The 26,027-nt window shown below is 35.7% G+C and overlaps 1 pseudogene; it reads left to right on the forward strand.

The window, feature by feature from the left end:
- The first annotated feature begins 4,152 nt into the window (after positions 1–4,152).
- The window catches only part of LOC110681624, a 57,168-nt pseudogene continuing 35,293 nt past the window's right edge, over positions 4,153–26,027 (forward strand).

Here is a 26,027-nt window from a genome sequence, read left to right on the forward strand (position 1 = left end):
TTTGAATAATGTTATCATATCCAAATATCTATTCAAGAAACCTTTATATGTAATTTTGTTATTTTACCCAATCAAATAAAAATCAATTTACATTTTTTATTACTTCTTTTAAATATATAAAGATAATGAATAGATTCTTTACATTCTTTATATGACAGATATATGAACTAAAATTTCATGAATATTTTTAACTGTATACTATTAGCAAGATGGATCAAATTCTTGCCAAGAATTCACGGACGAATAGAATACTAATTAGGAAGGGAAAATGCCTAATTGATAGTGGGCTAGAGAGATCAAGAAAACATCAAGAAGTCCACTAGGTGATATATCAAATGGTAAGTTTGTTATCATTATAGTGGGTTTTTATTTTTTAATTTTAAATTATTCATCTACATTATTATGGTGTACATAGTGGTATGTAGTATATTTTTAGAGTCAAGCACAAATACGATACCTAAACTTTCGTATTTGTGCACTTTTAGTCTCTCAACTTTCAATTGTGCATTTTTGGTCCCTCAATCACCACTCTTGGTTTTTCTGACATAAAAGTTAAGAGACTTTGCCTAATCAGCAAAAGTTTAGGGACCATGAGTTATTATTTATTTTTTTTCTTTTTTTTTCAACTATTGATATTAATATTTATTACTTACTTTGACTAAAATAAGAAAGAAAACTTTAATTAGTAAATAATAACTCATTAAACACCACCAACACCCACCTTGTACCACCACTCTCTCACCACCATTTACATCTGAAACTCCTCCACAACCAACAAAAACCCACCCGACCAACTTGCACCACCAGCAACACCCCCACCCAGTAACCACCCTCTTACAGTCTAACTACGCACCACCGAGATCTGAAACCCCACATCACTACCCCTAAGATCGAAACTCCACCTCATCACCACCACTTGAAACCCCACGTCACCACCCACCAGGCCACCAACGAACCGAAACCCCCATATCACTAACCACCATTAACAAACCAAAACCCCACATTACCAGTCACCAGCACCACCAGCGAACCAAATCCCAAACTCATCATCACCACCACTTAGATCTGAAACCCACCTTATCATCGCAAAGATCATAAACGCACAACCACCAATACCTCACCCATATTGGTAAAAAAAATCATCAAACCCTGCCCTAATTGCGAATCGAAATCTTGAAAAGGGAAAATGAGACAGTAACTTTAAAATGGGGAAAAGGAGGCGGCGACGAACTGACAAGGTGGAAGGCGGCGACTATGATGAAAACGAACGCAAATCGATCGAGTAGTGGTGGTGGTGTGGTGGTTGTGAGAGAAAAGGGAGCCATTGTCGGAGCTTGGCTAAATTTTTTATGGGTGGTCGGGTGGGAGCCATTGTCGAAGGAGATGAGGGAGTTGTAAGCCATGGGACTAGGGGAGAAGGGAGGAGAGAGAAAATTGGAAGGGGGGTTAAGGTTAGGGAAAAGGGGGAGAGAGAGGAAGCCATGAAAAGATAGATAAAGATTAAATTTTTTTTTCAATCAAAAGAACAAAAGATTTTTAATTGGTTTTAATATTGAAGAACATTGTTTTTAATTTAATTACTTTAGTTTTCTAATTAATGATTTAGTTTTGGTTATACTGTTTCAATGTGGCTAATTTTAGCCCTAAACTTTTTTCATCATCACATTAGCCACCTCACATATAAAGATTCTTATTAAATAAATAAATCTGACAAAAAAAAAAAATTGCTGACTTAAGGTCCCTAAACTTTCGCTGACTAGGCAAAGTCCCTCAACTTTTATATCAGAAACACTAAATATGGTGGTTGAGGGACCAAAAATGCACAATTGAAAGTTGAGAGACTAAAAGTGCACAAATACGAAAGTTTAGGGACCGTATTTGTGCTTTACTCTATATTTTTAATTAAATTGATGTAAGCGTCTATTTTCGTAGATTGCAGGACTTACAAATCAACATCAACGACACCATTTTATACGCCCATAAAAAAAATGATATTATAATTGTGATTCAACAAGAAAGTTTCATTTTGGTCCAGATGAGCATTCTATTATTTCATTAAGAAAGGACAAACACTTAATTAAAAATGGGAGGATCATTCCATGTATTATTGATGAGTAAATTTCTAGAGTTGGTGACATTGATGAACAGATGTCTAGAGTTGGTGACTTTATAGACAACAATATTGATGCACAAATTTCTAGAGGTAGTGACTTCATAGACAACAATATTTAGAATGTATCAAATACCTCAGGTATAACGATCATCTTTTTGATCAATTTCATATTGATTAAATATCTTTAAAGAAAGAATCATCTTTTTGATCAATTTCATATTGATTAAATATCTTTAAAGAATATATATATATATATATATATATATATATATATATATATATATATATATATATATATATGGGTTGTAATCCAATGACAACGATCTTAAAATGAGAAGGACGAGAAGGAATCAAAAGCGTACAAATGAATCCAATGGTTCACATATTACATGAACAAATGCACATCTAGTATAATTATTATGCACATTTAATTCAAATATTATGCATATTTAGATATATATAAAAAAAAAAAAAAAAAACTATGCATATTTTAATTTCACTTTAATTTCCCCATTTTTTATCATTCACAAACAACTCTCTTTCTTTATCTTCTACATTCGAACGTATATTTAAAGTTTAACTTTAGAGATGATCGAGATACTAATTGTGGCCTAAAAGACTTGCAACCCGTCATAAGGATTTATTGAACGAAAATTAGACTGTAAAGTAGAATCGTTTGGAAAATATTTAACAGTATGCACATTTAGTGCAGAAGTTTTGCACATTTAACTTCATAAATATGCACATTTCATCACAAATATATGCACAATCTATACAAGAATAATGCATTTTTAATTAAATAATTATGCATATGAGATACATTAATTCATTGACAGAAGACACACTAATTTGAGTTAGTTAATCAAACGCATGTTCATAGATTCGATTTATTTCACCCCAGAAACTCCCAAATCAATTTTGATTTAAAATTTAAATAAAGTTGATTTGATTTTTTTCACCCCAGAAACTACCAGATTCACAACTCCATAATTACACAAATTAAAAGAAACCTGTACAATTTACTAACATGTATTATTACAAACAAAGAAAAGAATTAATTAATTTAATTAAAGATTAAGATCAAATTAACCACCGTTTCCTGGATGCTTTGGCTCATGATTTGGATTAGCTCCATTTCCTAGATAATCATTTATTTCAATTTCCATCCTTCCTTCTATTCTTCACTCTCCTTCGCCTAATTATAATCAATACCCAAATCAATCCTATTTTGCATTAATTTCATACACTAATCCATCTTTAAAGCTATGTTTGGATAACAAAAATGAAAAATTGAAGGAAAGGAAGGGAAGGGAAAGGGAGGGAGACAAAGTTCCTTGTTTGAATAATATGTTGGGGGAGGGAGGGAAGGGGAGGGGGAGGGAGGGATCCATTTTCCCTCCTCCTTTTATAAAGACCATCCCTTCAAAATTGGAGAGATTTGGAGGGAAAACGGAGCTCATCATTTCCTTCACTTTCCCTTCCTTCCCTTTCCTCCTATTTCCCTCCCTTCCATTCCCTTCTAATTTGTTATCTAAACATAGCATAATTAACAAAAACTTCAATAATACGAAAAAATTAGAGAATTGTTATTACCTCAGATTCGATTGATTTGATTTTGGAATTTGTGATTGAATTTTCCTTCTAGACGGGAGAGAGAGTGGGGAAAAAGATGATCAATGATAGAGAGAGAGGTTGGATCTTCATTTGATCACAGAAAAAAAAATGGGGAAGTTTGATGAATATGGAGGAAAGAGAAGGGGAGGTAAACGGGAAAGAGAAGGAAATTGGGGAAAATAAGTTTTTCATATTATTTACAATTTTGCCATTAATGAAGCTTGCAATTAGAGCCCTTAGATCTTCTTATTTGAACGCTTGAGATTCCTTCTCATTCTTCTTATTTTAATTAAGGTCCTTCTTATATATATATATATATATATATATATATATATATATATATATATATATATATATATATATATATATATATATATATATGAATGTTGATATCCATGATATAATATAAGGCTCTCTATCCTATTATGTATAATAATTCATTAGGTGCTGAGATTATGGATGATGTAAAAGCTATGCTAGATGAATATAATCCCTTGGTGAAGGCTTTTAGAGTAGCAAGGGATCGATTTAGCTCCAATGACCAAGAAGCTATTAAGCTAAAGCTCATTGGAAGACGAGAATATGATGGGAGAACATGTAATCTCCCAACTTCATCTGAAGTAGCTGCTCTTATATAGGGGACAATAGAAATTCAACAGAGGAAAGGGATATAATCATAGAGACACAAGATGGCCAATTAAAACGTATAAGGGAGTTGCATCCATCTTATCTTGCTCTTCAATATCCCCTATTGTTCCCATATGGAGAGGACAGATATAGGATTGGTATTAAACTAAGAGATGATGCAAGCACCAAATCGTCTAGAAAAAGGTTAAAGTTAAGCATGAGAGAATTCTTTGCATTCAGAATCCAATAACGACAAGGAGAGACTCCTACAATGTTATGGTCTCGCAAGTTATTCCAACAATTTTGTGTCGATGCTTACACTATGATAGAATCTAAGAGATTGTGTTATGTTCGAACTCATCAAAAAAATCTACGAGTAGATTCATACAAAAATCTTACACAATTTAGTACCACAAATAATCTTAATTCGTCTACTATAGGAAAGTATGTACTGCTACCTTCATCATTTACTGGCTGTGCTAGATATATTGTTCAGAATTATCAAGATGCTATGGCCATTTGCAAATGGTATGAATATCTTGATTTATTTATCACTTTCACTTGTAATCCTAAATGGGCAGAAGTGATGAGATTCGTACAACAAAGAGGTCTTAAACCTGAAGATCGACTAGATAATTTGCAGGATTTTCAAAATCAAACTTGATCTCATGATCAAAGATTTAAAGGAAAATAAAGTATTTGGGAGAGTAAGAGCTGGTATATATTTATTGCTTACACTTTAGTTGATCTAATTTTTCTATGTTATATTTTTTATAGGAATAATTATTAATATTAATTCATTTTAAATTCATGCAGTGATCTATACGATTGAATTTCAAAAAATGTGGCCTACCTCATGCTCATATTTTATTGTTCTTGAATCAAGAGGAAAAGTTTCCTAATGCGGATGACATCGATAAAATCATCTCTGCAGAAATACCATGTGAGGAAACACATCCTGAATTGTATCAATTATTTAAGGTAAGTATGATGCATGGTCCATGTGGTTCATCGAATATGAGTTCACCATGTATGAAAAATGGTAAATGTTCGAAGCATTTTCCCAAGTAATACAATGAGAGAACGAGTGTTGATGATAATGGCTATCCTTTGTATAGGAGAAGAGATAATGGGAGAATAGTAAAAAAGAATGGAGTACTTCTAGATAATAGATTTTTCGTTCCATATAATTCTCATCTCCTTTTGAAGTACCAAGCTCACATCAATGTCGAGTGGTGTAATCAATCTAGATCAATCAAATATTTGTTTAAATATATAAACAAGAGACACGATCAAATAACTGCGGCATTGTATCAAGGAGTCGGCAATGATGAGAATAACCAACAAAATGATGAGATCAAGGCATATTATGATTGTAGGTGTAGACACCCATTTGTGTCTCCCCAAAACCAAACCCAGTGATGAATACCTTTCGCGTCGAACCATAATCGAATAAAGTGAAAGTGTGGAAAGTCTAGTGTTGCGGTTAGTTTTTATTAAGAATCTTTCTTTCTGTTTTCGAAAACTTGCTCTATTTTATGAAAATAGACAATCCTATTTAGTTTGGTCTATAACAAGGGTCCATTAATAGTGTAGTTGGATAGGGTTTGAAAAGGGATTTCCAATGATATATTATAAGCCCAATTCCGATGAATAATGAGGAAGTTATGACTTAATTACTAAACTAGGCCAGATTTGGTTTTTGTATGCGGCCCAATGATCTAGAGGAGGGTCTATTATGAATTATCATTCCTAATGCAATTAGGATTGATTATAGTCTTCTAGAATATTCTAAAGGTTCTTTTGAATCCTAATGGGATTAGGATTGATAATTATGTTTTATGAGTTTTATTTGGAATAAAAGAAGTGTTTTAAGTGAAATTACAATTTTACCCTTCGTACGGACTTTTACGACTTTGATTTTATCAAAAAAAATAGAAAACGTGTGGAAAATCTTCTGCGTCGCAAAACGACAGGCTGTCGCCTGGAGACATACCCTATCGCCAGTTGGCGACAGAGGCGTGTTTTATTCCTTTTCAAACTCTGATTCGTATTATCAATTCCGGACTATTTCATTATAGATATCGTCTTTGGACCTCCGTTTTTAATCATCAATTCTCATCAATTATCATCAACTCTCATCAAGAATTTCTTGATTCTCTCTCTCTCTTTCTAAACCAACTCTGTTTCAACAAAATTCCGCATTCACAAGATCTAGACACACCTAGCCAAGTTCGAAGTTTCCTTCGCCCTAGACGTGAAAAGTTTGGTATTTCTAAGGGTTTGGTCCCAAATCTCTATTTCAATTATTTAATTTAATTTTTTTGATTTTATATTTTCCTTGAAGTTACTAATGTATGTATATTTTGTTATTAGAAAGAGGTACGAGACATCTAAGTAAGCGCTTTAATTGTTTTATTGATATTATGATATAAAAATCATGTTTAGATTGTGATTTTGATTCCTAGTATCATATTGAGATGCTTTTCTTAGTATGATGTTTAGGGTAATAATTAAGTTTCTAATATCAATTATGATTTATGTGACGCTTCCAATTGTCTTTCTTAATAGCATGTTAGTATCATATTAGGGCTAAAGCTTTAATCTTTAATGTTTAGTGACATGCTAGGGTTTGTTATTAATCTTGTTAATATCATGCCTAGGATCTTGCTATTATTATGCTTTATTGATAACATGATTGTTAATATTATAATTATTGTTATGATTATGATTATTATGTTGCTTGATATATATTATTGTTATTGTTTGATCACGCCTTTTATGCATGTTTAAAGGGAATTGGTACTTGTAATCACGCTTAATAAGATAATTAATAATCTTATTTAGGGTAAATTTTATTATAATTCAAGTGATCACCAATAATAGTTTTATTTGTGCATTAATATTCAACCAACATAGATTAAACAGGTGTAGGGTTAATCTATTGATTGCATGTTAGTCAGAAAGCGCACATGAATACGAGAAGAATAAAGTAGAGGCCTATTATTAGGACATGTTCTTTCTCTTTTAGATTGAATTTGTACCTTCATCCCCGAACTTCCAGTCTTGGTTCTAGACCTATTGGAGTTAACGATCTCCTGGATCGTTAAGGGGTGTAACTTTCACCCTGTGAACGGTTTACAAGTTTCTAAAACTTGTTGGCTGGCAACTCTTTTGGTCTATCTTCCTTCCATTTGGACGCCACCATACTTAAGTGTATGATCACAGTGGGGTTCAAGTTTGGGGTAATGCTTGAAATATTCCCTACAGTAGGTATGGTCTAAACTAAAGATTTTATTGCTCGTAATTTTATACTTCGTATGTACATAGAGTAGTATTGTAGTGGTACAATGTTTTTTTTTTTGGTATGGATTAACAAGACAATGGCCGTGATTTGACTTTTTTTTAAAAAAAATTCAAAACTAATATTTTTATGAATATTTTTCATAATTTATATTTTTAATTAGAGAAAATCTACTATTTTTTGGCTAATAGGAAGTATTTTTTTTAGGTGTTTTGGATTTGTCGTATGTGGTATTGGAATTAAAAGTGAGATTGCTAATATTTAAGTTTTGCTACCCTTAAAGTATGATTTTTTTCGTTGAGATGACTATTTGGCCTTCTGAAATGTCTTTTCTGGATTTAATTGTCTCATGGTCTAAGCTGGACAATAAGAAGAAATGCAGGGGAGCTTTTCTCTTGTTGAATATATGGTTCAGAAGGAATGAAATGGTTTGTAATGACAAGGAATTGTATCATCCCACAATTATTGATCGCGTCTCTCGTCTAGCTGCTAATTGTATGTTTTACTTGAAGAAAATATACGGAGGGATCAGGAAACACTCCTGCAGCAGCTCGAAGACGTGGAAAGCCCCGCCAGAAGGGTCCATTAAGCTCAATTGCGACGCCTCCTTGTATGAAGATGGGTGGTTTGGGACGGGTGTGGTTGTTAGAAATCACGAAGGCGAGGTCCTGTTCACTGCTCACTGGCCTCCTATCATTGTTGAGGGGAAGGCTGTGCTTCTTGCTCTGAGGTTAGCTAAGCGCTTTGATCTGTCGCATATCATCATCAAAACCGACTGTGAAGTCCTCATTAAACGGCTTTGCAAGGGCTCTATCTTCTTCTCTGATCTAAATTCTCTCTTAGATGATATTCTTTTCTTCAGTTCTTTTATTTTTGTTAATTGGAGTCATGTTAAGCGCAGTGGCAGTGTAGTGGCTCATAATCTTGCTCGCTTAATGCCTTTTGGTAGCAAACAAATTTGTGAGAACCAAAGTCCTTGTGAGGTTGCTCTATATGTACTCATGGATAAATTATTATTATCAATATATGGCTCCGATTACTAGTTCTAAAAAAAAAGGTGCTTATACATTGTAGCCTAAGTATACGTCATCAACAATATAGCTACATGCTTACATGTCTGTAGGCGTCGCTCGAAGTGCGCCTACGTAAAAGCATGTTGTGAATATGCTTGACATTCATAGGAAGTGGGAATTGACATAATACGATTAGGGACAAATAAAGTAGGGAGCCGCCAACAAGTTTTTAAGGAGCTTGTAAACCGTTCACGGATCATAAAAGACAACCACGATAAAGGGACAACGAAGGCAACAATGATTGACCCGTGAAGGTTACACCCCATTCATAATCCATGAGATTACTAACTCTATATAGTTCGGAACCACGAAAGGAGGATCGGGGATGATGGTATGAAGTGAGTCATGGAGTCACATTCGCCTGTATTGGCCTCTACTCGATTCTTATAGTGAAAAGTGATTCCTGCGATCTCAAAGGCATGCAAATAAAATATTCAATTTGCTCCAAACTATTATTAAGCTAAATTGGTTGAATATTAATACAACATATAATTCTAAAATATTGCGATCACTTGAATTAATTAACAAGATTAAAAAGGATCCTAAACCGGTTGTCCAAATTATCTTATTAGGCGTGATTTTCAATTACATATTCCCTTTAAACATGCAATATGGTGATCATAAAAATAATAGAATAAACATTAATATTGGAAGCAATTTAACAATAATATTGTAAGTCAAATCAAATATAAAATAACCTAATCATGATGCTAGCAATATTAAAATAAAATAAGAGTAATTAAATTAATTAATTACTCACATTCCGCGCGTTCCTTTAATTTGCTACATCATGAATAAACTCTTAGTAACTTCAATAAAAATATAAATCAAACGGAAATTAAATTAAATAAAAAGTAGAGTTGATTTGGTCCAAACCCTCAGTTATTTGTACCTTTCACGCCTTGGTTTAAGGACGGAACCTCGGGTTAAGTATAGACTCCTTGGAGTGCTTAGGGGAATTATTATGAAAGAATAAAAAGGCTAGAAATTAGGTTAAAGAGGGAGAAGAGAATGATTTTTGGTGTAAGGTGAGAGAGAATGATTATTGGTGCCCCGTACATCAGAAATGAGGGGGTATTTATAGAGAAAATGTGCTGAGGGAGCACACGGAACCCTAAAATGATAAAAACCCTAAAAAATTATCCCGCGACACGGAAAAGTGTACCGTGACACGGGAAGTCCCACCGTCAGACGGCAAACTTTCCCGCGACACGGTACATTTTTAGTGTGACGCGGGAAATTTTCAGAAAACGGGAAAGAAAACGCGTTAAGGGTTTACACGGAAAAGACACGGAATGTCCCGTGACACGGCACAGGTACCGTGACACGGCAGTATCCACCGTGACACGGTACAGTACACCGTGTCACGGTATGGGAGACGCGGAAGTTACACGGAAAACAGCTCCGTGTCACGGGGAATCCCACTGTCAGACGGTGTAAATTCCCGTGACACGGTGGAAAATGCCGTGACGCGGGAGTTGTTTAGGTACGAAGAACGCAAATAGGACACGGAATAGCCCCGCGTCACAGCAAGGGCACCGTGTCACGGGGATTCCCACCGTCAGACAGTGCAATTTCCCGTGACACGGTGGAATTGCACTGTGCGCGGTGATTCCAGGTTTTTACCCGTTTTTAAAACCATCATAAATTTTGATCCGTAACTTGGAATGAGGCATATAATATATCATTGGAAAGCTTATCAAGTCTACTTTCCAACCCAATTAAAATCAAGTCAAAATAATATGTATATTTTAATATATGTCCGTTTTAGTGGAAGGGTGTCGGTTTTTGGCCGAGTTTGGTGTTTTGCTCATATCTTTTTCGTTATAGCTCGGAATTGGGCTTATGATATATTTTTGGAAAGCTTATTTAAAGGCCTATTAAAAAAATAATAATTTTATCAAAATTTTATATCCATAAAATCAGTTTCTCTCAGTTTTGCGATATGGACACGAAAAGTGGAAAATAGGTTATGGTTTAGGGAAATGAGCTAGAAATTGAATTGGTTCATGAAATATGTTGGATAGAACATGGATTTAATCACTCCAAAGATTAAAATTCTCAACTCGACCAATAATGGCGGTGAAAGGTGTCCATCAACGGGTTTGGTTTTGTGGAGACATTTTTAGGTGTCTACAATGTCTCAATTTACTATCTAATAAAGCTACATGCCTACATGTCTTAATTAACTATCTATATATAGATATACTTACTATTTCATGACATCGTTTAAGGACAATTTTTTTTTTTTCATTATCACTTTTTATATAATTGCTATTTAAGAAATTATAATTACCTAATTTCCTTTTTATATATCTATGATCAATAAATAGGTACATTTCTCCATGTGAAGCAGTTTGGAGAATATTTGGATTTGATATTCATTACAGAAGTCCTCCCGTTGAAATATTTAGTTTCCATCTTGAAGGCGAACAAAACATTATATTTGAAGATGATGAACCAATTGATTCAATTGCAAATAAACCGGGGTTTGATTGTTCAATGTTCTTAGGTTGGATGGAATGCAATAAAAGGGAAGAAAACTAGATTTTTCCATTGGACGAATATATCATGTCCCTCCTGGCTGCGGAGAAATATATTATTTGAGGATATTGTTGAATGGTATAAGGACTGTCAATGGTATTGTGTATCCTTCATTCAAAGAGGCATGCAATCAATTGGGGTTATTAGATGATGACAATAAATACATAGATGGTATTACAGAGGCAAGCTTTTGGGGGTCTTCACAATATTTGAGAACTGTTTTTGTGACCCTATTATTATCAGGGAGTTTATCTAGACCGGAACATGTGTGGGAGCAAACCTGGCAATTACTTGCAGAGGATATTCTTTAAAACAAAGATCAATACTTCAAATTTCAGGTAGCAAATAAAGTACTTTTTATTTTTAAAAAAAAATTAAACATATTAATTGTTTTATATAAATGTAGAATGTGTTGCTACTACTAAATTAAATAATGATAATTGTTACAATTAGTTATTAGAAGCTAACTTATACTAATTTCTTATGTATGTCTATTAGACTTAGAGTTGAATGAAGAACAATTACATAATGTCATTTTAGTAGAGATAAAGAAGATGTTACAGAGCAGTGGTCGGAGTCTTAAACAATATTCTCCAATGCCTTTTCCTAATCAATTATTAGTCACAGAGGGTCTAAACAAACTTATACAAGATGAGCTTTGTTATGACATAACAACCATGGATAAAGATCACAAGAATATGCTTTTAACACTAATAGAAAAAATGAAAAAGGCACCCCTCAATTGCCACCGGTTCATTCCAAACCGGTGGCAAAAAAGGCAAACAAATGGGCGGGGAAGTTTAATGGAACCGGTTCAGTTCAAACTGGTGGCAAAAAATATTTAGGCCACCGGTTTGAACTGGTGCCAATGTGAACCAGTGGCTTTTTTTTTTTTTAAAAAAAAAAACCGCCTTTCCTTCCCCCTCCTTTCTTCTTTCTCTTTCCTTTTCATTTTCGTTCGACCCTCACTGTTGCATTCGAAAACCCTCACTGTCCTTCTCCCCTTTCCCTCCACCACAACCGCCACCAACTTCGGCCACCTGCATTGTCGGAGGGTCGAAAACCCTCCACCACAGCCGCCTTCTCTTTCCCCTTTCTTTCTCTTTCATTTTCTAAGGCTCGAAAACCACTCTACCACAGCCGCCTCCACCACTCCACAGCCTCCACCACCAATCCACCACCGCGCCACCGCCGCTGGTTCCTCCACCACCGAGGGTCGTCCTTAATCTCTCCTCCCCTTAGCTTGCACCTCCAACTAGCTTAGGGTAAGTTTTAATTTTTTAGTTAAAAATTGGACAATTATTTTGAAGTATGCACTTATATTATTTTCAATTGTATTTTGAACAATTGTTAATCAAATTAAAGTTAAGGTTTGAATATAATTTTACCCTAGTTTTTCTTAATTTTGGTTGTTTATTGGAAAATTTTGAATACATTATAGATTAATTAGATATTAACCTTGTTCCTTAGCTGAAATTTTGTATGTTTTAATGGGTAATTTTAGGTTGATTTAATGAGTAATTATGAATATATTAAAGATTAGTAAAAGTGTTACTTAATTAGTTGAATTTTGGTATGTTTTAATGTGTAATTTAAGGTTGTTTTAATGGGTAATTATGAATATATTAGAGAATTAGTGACCTTGCTACTTAGTTGTGAATAAATTAGAGATTTGTGAATACATTAGAGAATTGTGAACAATATAGGGAATTGTGAATAAATTAGTGAATTGTGGATAAATTAGAGAATTAGTGATCTTGCTACCTAGTTTTGGATAAATTAGAGAATTGTGAATAAATTAGAGAATTGTGAATAAATTAGAGAATTGTGAATAAATTAGAGAATTGTAAATACATTAGAGAATTGTGAATAATTTAGAGAATTGTGAATAATTTAGAGAATTAGTGATCTTGCTACTTAGTTGTGAATAAATTAGAGAATTGTGAATACATTAGAGAATTGTGAATACATTAGAGAATTAGTGACGTTGCTAATTTTTGTTTTTTTAATGATTCATATGTGAAGCACGAGTTTAGCTTGAGGAATGGTATGAATTATAAACTTTACTAAGCTTTATTTCTTTCTAATTATCCATTTAATAAAAGTTTTTTCATGATATTACAACTTGTGTATTGTTTAATTGCAAATAAATAAAACAATATATGGATTTCTTGCATCATCATATGCCTAGATACCCGTTCAAGGCTTTCTTATTAGGAGAAAGTCTTGAATAGTCCCCGGTTGGGACTGTTCTTGAATGTGTATTCTCACTTAGGTGGTGAATGTATGTCTTCTTTTCGATTTTAAGGAACATCTTGGCTTACCATTTCCTCACTATGTTTTCTGGATACATATGTGGGTAAGTAGTTATCTACATCGTGTACTTGGAGAACTAGAGGAAAATGCTACCAGATTTTCCTTAAAATTGGAAAGTTGACATACATTCACTAGTGAGAGTAGACATTCAAGGATGGGTTAGGTTGGAGTGATAAGGACCCTTTGGAAACATGCATTTTTTCACTAAATGAATGGTATATTCACGATGTGTAATTGAATTTGATTTACATAAAATATATAGCAATTACACATTATTCATAATATGTTGCTATATATGTTTAGAGACAATTTACTAAATGGAGAAGGATCGTGGTTGGATGTATGGTAGACGCGATACATTGGAATTTTTGAATGGGGTTCAAGAGTTTTGCGAGAGGGCTTTATCTTATCAACGCAAACTGGGTGAAAAAGGCCTTTATTGTCCTTGTATTGATTGTAATCATGTGAATGTGGTCAAGAGTGTTGAAATCATTAGAGATCGTGTATTATGTTGTGGGTTTAGGCATAAATACCTTGTGTGGATTTGGCACGGTGAAGGTGGAGAGTATAATGGGGATCTTGATCAGAATGATGTGTGTGATAGAAGCAATGAGATTCATGTGGACGAGGAATACGAGAATGATGACTATATTATTGATAATGGTGAGGATGGAGCCGACGATGATAAGGAGGATGAGGTCAAGGATGAAGACGTGGATAAGATGTTGCATGGTGTTGAAGGTGGCGTGTTTGAGTTATTATTAGGGGCTTCCAAAAAGCCTTTGTATCCTGGGCGCAAAAAATACTACAATCTATCAGCCGTGCTAACACTTTTTAACATTAAGTCGAAGCATGGGTGGACGAACATTAGTTTTACTTCTTTGTTGACCGCATTAAGTGATACGTTGCCTGATGGGAATGAAATTCCTAAGTCTTACTATTATGCAAAGAAGCTCATGTGTCCCTTTGGTTTGGAGTATAAGAAGATACATGCATGTCCTAATGATTGTATTCTTTATCGAAATGAGTATGAACAATTGCAGGAGTGTCCACGATGCAAGTTGTCGCGCTACAAGCGCATGAGTTGCAATCCTGGTACGGAGGGACCTCCTGATAAGGTGTTGTGATATCTTCCCATTATTCCAAGTTTTAAGCGTCTATTCTCAATACCAAAAGACGCTAAAAACTTGAGGTGACATGTAGAGGGAAGAAAGAAAAACAGAATGCTGAAGCATTCAGATGACTCCCCGTAGTGGAGGAACATTGATTTGAAGTTTGAGAATTTGGTGATGAAGTCAGAAATTTAAGGCTTAGGTTGTGCACAGACGAGATGAATCAATTTGGCACTCTTAGTACCTAACACAGCACATGGCCGATACTTTTAGTGATCTATAATTTGCCTCCTTGGTTGTGCATGAAATATAAGTATGTAATGCTTTCATTGCTAATAATGGGGCCTAGGCAAGCTGGAAACGACATAGATGTTTACCTTACGCCACTTATTAATGACTTGAGAAAGATGTGGGACGAAGGGGTTTCCGTTTTCGATGCTCATAAGAACAAGATGTTCACAGCGCGTGCAACCTTTATGTGGACCATGAATGACTTCCCTGCATATGGTAACTTGTGTGGGTACAAGGTCAAAGGAAAAAAAGCATGCCCCATATGTATTGATGACACATCAAGCATATACCTTAAGAATTCTCGCAAAGATGTCTACTGACGGACTCGAAGGTGCCTTAAGCATGATCACCCGTACCGTAGGAAGAAAAAGGCTTTCGATGGGACAGTGGAAGAGGAACTGCGCCTAGACCATTGAATGCTGCTGATATTTATGCTCGGGTTAAGGGTATACGAACGATGTTTGGAAAATCAGAAAAAACGGTGGTCTGAGCTGCTATGTTTAAGAAAGAATCAATCTTTTGGAAGCTTTCGTACTAGAAAGAACATGACGTTAGGCACTGTCTTGATGTGATGCATATAGAGAAGAATGTGTGTGATGCTCTTTTGGGAACATTGATGAATATACAAGGCAAAACAAAGGACGGAAAGGGTGCACAGTTAGATTTGCAAAAGATGGGGATTCGTCCAGAATTGTGGGCTCGGGAAAAGGTTAGAAAGGGAAAAAAACCGGGAAAAGAAGATGAAAATGTTTCGAAAAGAGGGAAGGAGAAGAGAAAGGGAAAGGGAAAGGGAAAGGACACGAATGCGTTAAAGAAGAAAGTTCAGGGTACAGGGAAGGATGAAAAGACTTATTTTCCTCCGGCTTGCTAAACATTGTCAAGGGTAGAGAAACGTTTTGTGCATGTCTATATGACATTAAGGTTCCATTAGGGTACTCATCTAACATGAAAATATGTGTATCCTTGAATGGAGAATTGAAGCTGACAAGTATGAAATCCCATGATTGTCACATTATGATGCAAATATTCCTACCGATTGCAATCCGTGGTATTTTAACGAAGCACGTGAGGGAAGAGATTACAAGCCTTTGTTCGTTTTTCAATACAATATGCAGCAAAGTGCTTGATCCTTGTACGCTAGATGCTTTGCAAGCAGATGTGGTTTTGACTTTATGCAAATTTGAGATGTATTTCCCACCCTCATTTTTTGACATAATGGTTCATCTGATTCTTCATTTGGTGCGTGAGATTGAGTTATGCAGCCCAGTGTTCATGAGGTGGTACTATCCTTTTGAAATACACATGGGTATATTGCAAAATAAAGTACGGAATCGGGCTCACCCAGAAGGAAGAATGATGCAAGGGACCATGAGTGAGGAGATAGGTAACTTTTTGGCCAACTATATAGCCGTTTCTCAACCTATTGCTTTTCCTACTTCTTGACATGAAGGGAGACTTGATGGTCATGGAACAATTGGGTCGAAACAAATGTCACCTGACCGAGATCAGTTCTTAAAAGCACACCTTTATGTGTTGCACCATGTTGCAGATGTCCACGCATATTTAGACGAGCACATGGCTAGTTTGCGTGACGAATTTCCATCGAAAGGTGAAAGGGAACTTATGCAGTTGCATTATAAGAGGTTTATTAATTCGCTTCGTGATCTAGTAATGGGTCGATTAGATGATACTAATTTGACCGATACAGTACGGTGGCTTGCTTACGAACCTAGGGATGATGTTTGTTCATTTGAGGGATATGACATCAATGGGTACACTTTTTGGACTGAGGGTCGGGATTTGAAATCTTCCTCCACCCAAAACAGTGGTGTAACGCTTGTGGCATCGTCAAGGGATTTTGCAAATGCTAAGGATAAATCACCTGTCAATGCAAAGTTGTCATACTATGGTCAAATTCAAGAAATATGGGAGCTTGATTATTGTAACTTCACGGTTGCTCTTTTCAAGTGTAAGTGGGTTGATAATATCAGGCGTAACGTCAAATATGATGACTTTACTCTTGTAGATCTTGGCCATTTGAATGATGGTGCTGAACCATTTATCCTTGCATCTCAAGCTAAGCTAGTGTTCTACGTAACTGACCTAGTCGATTCATAATGGTCTATTGTGCTTGCTGGCAAAAGAAGAATCCTAGGCATTGGAGATGTTGAGGATGAGGAAGAATATGATGCGTTTGATGATTCTGCACCTTTTAGTGTTCCTAGACCTGTTGTACCAAATGACATACACGACGAAGCAGGTTATATATATGATTAGACCACAATGAAGGAATTTCAGATTGAGGTACTATGATTAAATGTTAGTAATGGTTTCATTGCAAATATAGTTTAGTTATCATGTATATAGGAGCATAAGTAGGAGAAAATGACATAAATGAGCTTGTATTTGACCCAAATTCTTTTTTTTTGTATATAAACTGACATTTAATCATTCTAACAAATCATATTCATTATATTTAACAAGGTTATAGGACCATAAGTAGGTGAAAATGGCTTAAATGAGCTTTCACTTTACCAAAGTCCTTTGTTTTGTGTATAAACTAACATTTAATCATTCTAACAACTCGTATGCATTATATTTAACTTTTTTGATGTTTGAAATTTCATAAGAGTATTCATTTACACTATTACTTTACTATACACTAATACCGTTTTATGTTTGTTTTGACAGGTGCTTATATCTCATGGAGGACGATCATGACCTTCATTGTGTAAAGGACATTGAGGATAATGACTATGAGGACAAGGACGAGGATGAACCTTATGATGTGAACAAGGAGATTGATTTGGGTGTTCTAGAGGATCAGGCTCAATATGAGTTTGAGCGTAGGCTTGTAGAATTTGAAATTTCAGCTGAACGTGCGCCGCCTATTGAAAATAAAGTATGTGAGATTGTACATGAGAACCCGACTCATGAAACTCATGGCCAATAACAGGATTAAAACAACACAGGTGGTGGAGGGGGTGTAAAGGCACCAGCTAAAAGAAGGGGTAGGAGTCCGACGACAAGTTTTAAGAAAACTACCGGTCCCATGGTCTTGGAGTATGACAACAACGGCCAACTCGCTGGCAAATGGCGTCGACAATATGGTAATCAAGTTGGCATGTGTGCGTGCAAAATCCCCATTATACTTACAATGCGGCAAGTACCTCCGGGTTTAATTCAAACCTTTTGGTATGATATAAGGGTAAGTGTTTTGTTAACACATTTAAACAATTTAAGAAAACTTCACCTTATGGTTGTTTGTAAATAGAAACTAATAATTGGTTTGTATTTGTGCTTGCAGAAGCTATTTTGTATTCCTAATGATGCCGAGAAGAGAAGGGTGTTTGAATCTTTATTAGCGAAAATATTTAAAGGCTTTAAGACCACCTTAACTAATGGATGGATCTATAAGAAGAAGAAATCAAATAAGAAGAAAGCTGTTGAGGATGACTTTCTCCCGTGGCAAAAGTGGCCGAGCGTGTCAAAAGATGACTGGGAAAATTTCGTTATTTAAAGAAGTCAAAAGAAAGCAATTGTAAGTGTGGGTAAATCTGATGCCAATTGTATAAGGAAAAACACACTTTAATAATCCCAACTATGGGCGATTTACCTACAATAATCCCAACTAACGTTTATTCTACAATAATCCCAACTATTAGGTCAGTTTTCCTCCAGCAATCTCGAAAACCGGTTACCAGCTGAAAAGGTAAACTTTTTTTTTAAATGCCACATGTCAACACATGATTATCTTAATTTAAAAAAATTAAAAAAAAACAAAAGAAAAAAAATAAATCCTTAGATTCAACCAACCTAGCTAACCGTCGCCAACCGATGCCGTTCCCAGCCACCCACAGTTGATCGGCACCGGCCGACCACCTCCCTAAAAAACAAAAAAAAAAAGTTTACCTTTTCAGCAAGTAACCGGTTTTTGGGACTGCTGGAGAAAAACTGACCTAATAGTTGGGATTATTATAGAATAAACGTTAGTTGAGATTATTGTAGGTAAATCGCCCATAGTTGGTATTATTAAAGTGTATTTTTCCATTGAATAATAGCTTGACTCTTTTTAAAGTACTGATACTAACATTTGCGTTTATGTAGAAAATTCAAGAGCAAAATACAAAAAATGCATTGCAGAAGGAGTACACCCATCGTATGGGGGCTAAGACATTTGGTGAAAAGAGACCTGAGTGGATCGAAAAGGGTTTATACCCCGAATTGCTTCTAGTGCCATCGAAAGAACCCTCTAGTTTCACGGTCACTACTTTGGTGAGTCGTGCCGGTGATTTCTTTTGTTCTCTCCATACGTGTGATAAGGAAATCGAAAAATGGGTCATCAAGGGTCCGGAAACCAAAAAAATGGCAGATAAACTTGTAAGTTACCTATGAACTGTTGAATTTTAAGAAGCTTTTACATCAAAATCACTATACAAACCATTAATTGTATTATTGACATCCTTTTTCCTTTTGCTACAACTTGAGCACACTAAAGAACTAGTAGAGGGAGAATTGGTCCCAAGTGTGGAGAATGACCCTTTCACCTTGGCTTTGGGAAAGCCATACCATCCAGGACGAGTAGTAGGTTCGGGAGGCTCATTGCTAGGATGGCAAAAGGTGATGGGTCCAGAATACACAAAATCGAGTCGATCTCGAGCAAGTGTTAACTCACCGGATGAGTTGGATTCCAAGGTGGCATCAATTAAGGAACAAGTACGCAACGAGTTAGTAGATGAATTCAATGCTTGGCGAAGCAGATGAACTTACCAACTTTGCCGTTCCCCGCGACTACACCGGTCGACTCATGTAGTCACCCATAAGGACAAGGACAAGGTGACAGACATGGAGGAGATGATATATAAGGAGAAGATGTGCTACATGAGGTAGTTTCAATTGTATTAAAAGTTTCAAAATATTGAGTTACGTGAAATCTGAGGTGGCATGATGGATGAACTATTGCAGGTTGCTACTCCTACACATGCGGACTCGAGGGAGCTTGATAATCCAACACCGCATGAATATCCAGGTTTATAGGTGATTTGTTTGGTTCTAGCGTAATGAATTTCGTCATATTATCAATGGTGTAGGAAAAGACTTATTTTGATAAATTCTTTTTTTACAAGTGTAGGAAGACACCCGGTGTGCACTTCTAGCCTGGGGTTTGCAAATAGGGGATAATTGAATTTCGTGGCGTATGGTAGTGCACAAGCGACGACCGGTGATACGGTGGGTCCACATCATTTTTCGGTTGGGATCGATTCGGTGATTGCGAGGTTCGAAGATATCCCACTACCGGTACCGATAGAGGAGGTTGAGATAACAAAGATTTGGCAAGCTCAAGGTAGCTTCGTGGATTGGCCACGTGCGTGGGTGAGGTTAATCGACGAGGTAATTTATTTATTTTCATTTTTTTAGTGTTAAATAACCGTTAGGCACTCTCTAACTGCACCTCTGAAAATAAAACTGTCGAAATAACACGAATCCCTGGCCCCCATCTCCGATGCCGAGGTTGCTCTGGCCTCGGCTGCTGCTCCCTAGGCTCGGCAGCGGCTGCCTGGGCTGCTGCAGCCTCGGCGGCGGCTGCCTAGGCTGCTGCATCCTCAACAGCGGCTGCCTGAGCTGTTCCGGCCTCGGTGGCGGCTTCCTAGGCTATTCTGGCCTTGACAGCGGCTCCCTCGGCTGTTCTGGCCTCGACTGAAGCTGCACTATTTTTTTGGGATTATTTTGAGCCATTATTTTTTTTTCTTTGCTCACTAGGTTGTTGAATTTTCAGATTTCGCATAGAAGCCAAACTTCAAAGAGAAGGAGGGTGGAGAAGCCTAGAAGCATTGATCAACATAATAAGAAGATGAGTGAACAAGCGTCGAATTTGTACTCTTCGAGAGGTTCACCCATGCAACCTACTCCACTTGTTGAAGACATTGTTCTTTAATCGCTCTCTGTTGATTTAACCTTTCTTCACAATCGTGCTTGTCATTTGGTCGATCCCATCGAAGTTGCACTTCCTAAGGCAATGTTCCATTATGATGAGGATGCAGTTGCATGGATTAACAAAGAAGATGTGAAGGAATTTCTACGTGGTGTAAATCTTAACATTTCCTTCATTCAAACATTCATGAGGTTTTTCAATTCCCACATAATCTACACTTTTTTCAAGTTATTCAAATTTGTGGTGATTATCCTTCATTTGGTTAATTATTCAATGTTCATGCACGTAGAGCACTACAGGAGCACTTAACTAAAACTGATTCTCCTTGTAAAGTTGATTGGTTATGTCCCGAGCAGATATCCACTCCTAGAATCTTAGGCAACTCCCGTGACGTGTTGTATTATGTTGAACAGAGTACCAGGGAATCACTGCGTGCGGGAGACAAGTTCATATTCGCCGCATGTTATAAAGAGTATGTCTAACCATGTCAAATTCAATCGTTTAGCCTCATTATATGTTGACTCCTAAAAATTAATTTGTGTTGTCTATTGTGAACTTATGTAGGGAGCATTGGAGCCTCATGGTGATTTGTAATTCCAATAACACAATCTATCACCTTGATTCAGCTCGATCATCGGAGAAGTGGCTCGTGAAGGCTATATTGCAAAAGTAAATATATATAGCTTCCTAGTGATAATTATTGCTAACTAATTTAGTAGTCAGATGACTAATCAAATTTGAATGTACTTTACTACAGTGTTATGAAGAAGCTACATTGTCGTGCTCCTCAAGGTCCAACATGGAAGTCACCGATGGTAATTTACACGGTATTGTTATTATCTTAAAAATATATGTTAGTAAATATTTGCTAATTTGCTATTCATTTTTCACTGATTTGATTTGTTCGTCATATGCTAGGGCGCACAACAAGAAAATGGACTTGATTGTGCTTTGTATGTGATGAGATTCATGCTTGACATAGTGACTCAGGGACAATCAACAACTTGATGAGGTAAGTCCTGAAACTTAATTAAATGCTCTTTTGATATGATTTCAAGCCTAAGACATCTAAAAGTAGATAACATTGACATGTTATAAGAAATAAATAGTTCATTTGATAAGAAAGGTAGAAAATGGGCTAAATAGAAGTCATATAGGCCATATTTGGGTTTTTTTTTTTATTAATATGCTCTTTTGATGTGATTTCAAACCTTATACACCTAAAACTAGATAATATTGACATGTTATGAGAAATAAATAGTTCATTTGATAAGAAATGTAGGAAATGGGCAAAATAGAAGTCATCTAGGCTATATTTGGGCCATTTGGAGTAAAATGCGTCTTAAACCTTAACAAAATGTCCTTTTGATTCAATTTTAAGCCTTAGACACCTAAAACTAGATAACATTGACATGTTATGAGAAAGAAATAGTTCATTTGATAAGAAAGGTAGAAAATGGGCTAAAAAGAATTGATATAGGCCACATTTGGGCCATTTTTTTGTTAATATGCTCTTTTGATGTGATTTCCAACCTTATACACCTAAAATTAGAAAATATTGACATGTTATGCGAAAGAAATAGTTCATTTGTAAGAAATGTAGGAAATGGGCAAAGTAGAATTCATATAGACCATATTTAGGCCATTTTGAGTAAAATGCGTCTTAAACCTTAATAAAATGTTCTTTTGATTCAATTTTAAGCCTTAGACACCTAAAAATAGGTAACATTGACATGTTATGAGAAAGAAAAAGTTCATTTGATAAGAAAGGTAGAAAATGGGCTAAAAAGAAGTCATATAGGCCATATTTGGGCCATTTTTTGCTAATATGCTCTTTTGATGTGATTTCTAACCTTATACAGCTAAAACTAGACAAAACTCACATGTTATGATAAAGAAATAGATCATTTGATAAGAAATTTAGAAAATGGGCAAAATAGAAGTCATGCATGTAGGCCATAATGGGGCAATTTTTGGTAAATTGCTCTTTTGATTCAATTTTAAGCCTTAAACACCTAAACCTAGGTAACATTGACATGTTATGAGAAAGAAATAGTTCATATGATAGGAAATGTAGGAAATGGGCATAGTAGAAGTCATATAGGTCGTATTTGGACCATCTTGAGTACAATGCGTCTTAAAACTTAATAAAATGCTCTGTTGATGTGATTTCAAGCCTTAGATACATAAAACTAGGTAACATTGACATGTTATGAGAAAGAATTAGTTCATTTGGTAAGAAAGGTAGAAAATGGGCTAAATAGAAGTCATGTAGGCCATATTTGGGCCATTTTTTTTTTAATTTGCTCTTTTGATGTGATTTGTAACCTTATACACCTAAAACTAGATAATATTGACATGTCATTTGATAAGAAATGTAGAAAATGGGCTAAAATGGTGGTCATGCATGTAGGCTATATTAGGGAAATTTTTGGTTAAATGCTCTTTTGATTCAATTTTAAGCCTTAGACACCTAATACTAGGTAACATTGACGTGTTATGTGAGAGAAATATTTCATTTGATAAGAAATGTAGGAAATGGGCAACGTAGAAGTCATATAGGTCACATTTGGGCCATTTTGAGTAAAATGCGTCTTAAAACTTAATAAAATGCTCTATTGATGTGATTTCAAGCCTTATACACCTAATAATAGCCAACATTGACATGTTATAAGGAAGAAATAGTTCATTTGATAAGAAATGTAGAAAATGGGTAAAGTAGAAGTCATATAGGCCATTTTTTATAAAATACATATTGTTTAGCCTATTTAATTAATTCTAACATAGTTTTTCTATATTTCAAGTTTTGCAAGGTACAAAATGATGGTCCGTTGACAATCAAGGAACTTAATGAAGTTCGCGACATGTTGTCGTCTTTTATCACCTTTAACATGTAAATGCCAGTTTTATTGTGAATTTATGTTTTGTTAACTTTTTAATTACTACCTCCGTTAAATGTTTTCTGCAACTTTGGAGTGGTTTGCGGTTCACGATGCAAAATTTAAGGGGTAAAGATTAGAGGAAGTTTAGAGATATTAATAAAAGTTGAGGAGAGAGAAAGTAGGACCCCCACTTGCAATTTAGTGGGGAAATCTGTCACTTTTGAGGGAAAGAGTTTTCCCTCTTAAATTTTCACCAAAATTTCAAACAATTTGAAATTTTTGGAGATTCAAATCTCCCAGCAGTTTTATTTTTTTAAAAAAAAAAGACTTCATCATTCAATTTTCAGCATTTAAGAGGCATATAAAAGCAGCCTCATTTAATACAAGTGCATTCAATGTTTTCCCCAAAATACAAGCCATGAAATTGTTCAAAATTACACCATTTGTTTTCAAAAGTGAGCAATAAACACATTCATTAACACCCTAATTATCCAAAAAATTATCCTAACTAAAGTCAGTTCTGCACATCTTCTTCACATAATAGACGCTTCATTGGCTTAGCACCTCCATCATCCATACAACCCAACAGGACAACCCCTTCTTCACAAAAAAAAAAACCAGCAGGCAGCCCTGTTTCATTAACCTTGAGCTGAAAATTTTCAAGTTAAGCACACAACATGGCAGAGTTAGAAGAAGGGGTATTTTTGGATGTTGAGCAATTGTTAAGTGAGGAAGAACTGGCAGATCAATTGTTAAGTGAGGAAGAACTGGCAGAGCTTTACTATGACTATGAAGAACACATGCAAGATTATGGCTTGTATGATGAGTCTGATGATGAAGATATGGAAGAACATGGGCAGCAAGAAACACAAGAACAAGGGAAGCAAGAAACACAAGATCAGGGCAACACAAAACCTTCAAGTAGAAAACAATTGTCTTTGCACAAGAAGAGAGAGATTGTTGATGCAATCTTACTCAAAATGCATAATGGTAACTTACCTAGAGGGTACATGCAAGAATTATCAATCAAATTCAATGTACAAAAATCAACAATCACAAGGGTATTCAAGGACATAAAAAAACAGTTGGAACAAGGTGATGTGATTGATGTCAGGTCCAAGAGGTTTGGCAGAACTGGGCCTAAACCAAGGGAATTTACTAATGAATTCCTACAATCAGTGCCTCTTCACCTTAGGCAGACAAAGAGGAGTTATGCAGCTGCTTTGAAGATATCTCATGTTACTCTTCACAACTTTTAAAAAAAAAAGGCAGGCTCAGAACACATACAAGCAGCAACAAGCCAGCACTCACAAGTGACCACAAAGTTGCAAGACTGAAATGGATTCTGTCACACATTAATCCAATCATTAGAAATGAAGACCCTACATTTGAAGATATGGACCATGTCATCCACATAGATGAGAAATGGTTCTATCTAAATCTAGATAAAAGGAGATTTTATCTCCTTCCAAGTGAAGAAGATCCATACAGAGTTCAACAATCCAGAAGCTTCAAACTCAAGGAAATGTTTATGGCAGTAGTGGGGAAGCCATTGTATGACACAAATGGGGTATTGCTACATAATGGGAAATATGGCATGTTTCCTTTTACAGTGAAGGAGAAGGCTAAGAAATCAAGAAAAAACAGGCCTGCAGGAACATAGGAAACCAAGGCAGTCCAAAATGTGAATAGGGAGGTGATTAGGGAGATGTTGCTCACAAAAGTAATACCATCAATCATCTCAAAATGGCCAGAAAGTCTAAGCAAAAATGTCACAATACAGTGGGACAATGCAAGACCACATCAGATACCAAGAGATGAAGAATTTATTGCAGCAAAAAAAGCAAATGGATTCAACATTCAACTAGTGTTTCAACCACCACAGTCACCAGATTTGAATGTGCTAGACTTAGGGTTGTTCAGGTCTATTTAGTCACTGCAATACCAATCATTTCCTAGCAACCTAGATGAGCTAGTGGAGAAAGTGATTGAGTCTTATGAAACATTCAAACCAGAGGTGAACATATACATATGGATAACTTTGCAAAAGTGCATGATCATGATACTGCAGGCAGAGGGGGGTAACAAGTACAAAATTCCTCACATGAACAAAAAGAAGCTTGAAAATTTGGGAATTTTGCTAGACAAGGTTGAGGTGCAAAGGGACATAGTGCTAGGGACATAGGTAATGCACAATGACAACATGGACTGCCACGCAT

Source organism: Chenopodium quinoa, unplaced genomic scaffold (assembly GCF_001683475.1).
Source record: "Chenopodium quinoa cultivar QQ74 unplaced genomic scaffold, ASM168347v1, whole genome shotgun sequence".
NCBI lineage: Eukaryota > Viridiplantae > Streptophyta > Magnoliopsida > Caryophyllales > Amaranthaceae > Chenopodium > Chenopodium quinoa.